Source organism: Heliangelus exortis, chromosome 16, assembly GCF_036169615.1.
Source record: "Heliangelus exortis chromosome 16, bHelExo1.hap1, whole genome shotgun sequence".
NCBI lineage: Eukaryota > Metazoa > Chordata > Aves > Apodiformes > Trochilidae > Heliangelus > Heliangelus exortis.
Window position 1 is genome coordinate 7,716,235 of NC_092437.1, and position 1,395 is coordinate 7,717,629.

The following is a 1,395-nucleotide window of genomic DNA, read 5'->3' on the forward strand; positions in this document are numbered from 1 at the left end:
TGCCCTTCATTTCATGACAAGGACTCTGTTTCAAGTTAGTGTGAGGTAAGATTCAAGTTTGCCAATAAAGATATTTCACCTTCCAAAATTACCTGGTGAGTAAGTATATTGCACATTCTGTAATGTTTTTGATTAATCTTTATTTGCCATGTAAGTGACCTAAATTTCAACCTGAGTAGCTCATTTTAGACTGGGAGAACATTTTGAGAAAAACTTAAAACACATTAAAAAAAAAAAAAGCAAAACCCAAACCATATAATTTTAGTTACAATTATTTAAAAACATCCTCCATTCAGGGAGAATGATTTTTATATTGAAGCAAATAAGCCCCTGGGTGTGATCTAAACCAACTGATGTAAACTAAAGTGACTTTAACGGGTCCATTGTGTCTTTGGGGGAAAAACGAGGAGAGACCACATGGAAACCTCACCTCTTTCTTATCCCATTTACTTGAAGAAGGTGCTAACCTCAGAGTCTCGCAGAGATTGAGCACTTTGCTAACAGTGTTACAGATTACATTTAACTCCTAAAAAGCTCCTCAGTTCCAAGTGGAACACTTGAAAAAAATATTTCAAGTCTTTGTCTGCTGCATTTAATTCCACTTTAGCGTCCGTGCCTCTGGAGGAGTGATGCTATGCCAGACAGAGCAGCTGAGCGCATCTGATTATCAAAAGCACTGCAGAATGGATGAGTCCTGGCCCTGTTTTGGGTGATGTCTGCACCAAACTGCCCCTCATGGGTTTTTTTTCCCCTCCGGAGGGGGCAGCAGCCCCATGGGCAGGAGGGATTTGCTCAACCGCCCCGCAGCGCGACAAGAGGGAGACGGCTCGGGCTTTTTTACCCCTCAGCGATTCCCCCAGAGGAACTCGATGATAACACTCGCGAAGCGCATTGGTTTTATTTACATTTGTAAAGAGGAGGCTGTGGGAGCAGCCCAGACCGATCCGGCCTGTAATGGCCCCCGCCGGGTGCAGGCTTTATGTCAGGGTGATACGAGGCTTTATAGCAGCGCCCTTCGCCGCTGCGTTTTGTTATTCAGGGAGATAACCATCGCCCCATCTCCTTGCATCACACAACACAAAGGGGGCCGAGCCGCAACCGCTGCCCTTGCGGGGCCACACGCTGCCGGGGACTCCCGCGCTTCCCCCTCACACCACGGAGGCACAAAGGGAACAATCGCCGCCACTCTCGCCTCGCCGCCCGGCGGGCAGGCCCCGGGCCGGGCCCTTCCCGAGGCACCCAAGGACACTCCGGACCCGCTCGGTGCCCCCCTCCCCGCTCCGGGCCGCGTTATTTAACGGCCGGGCCAGGCCGGGCCTGCCCGCCCCACCGGCCCCACCGGCCCCGCGCCTCACGGGCCGCCCGCCCCGCCGCGGGGGGCGTGGCCTGCGCTGG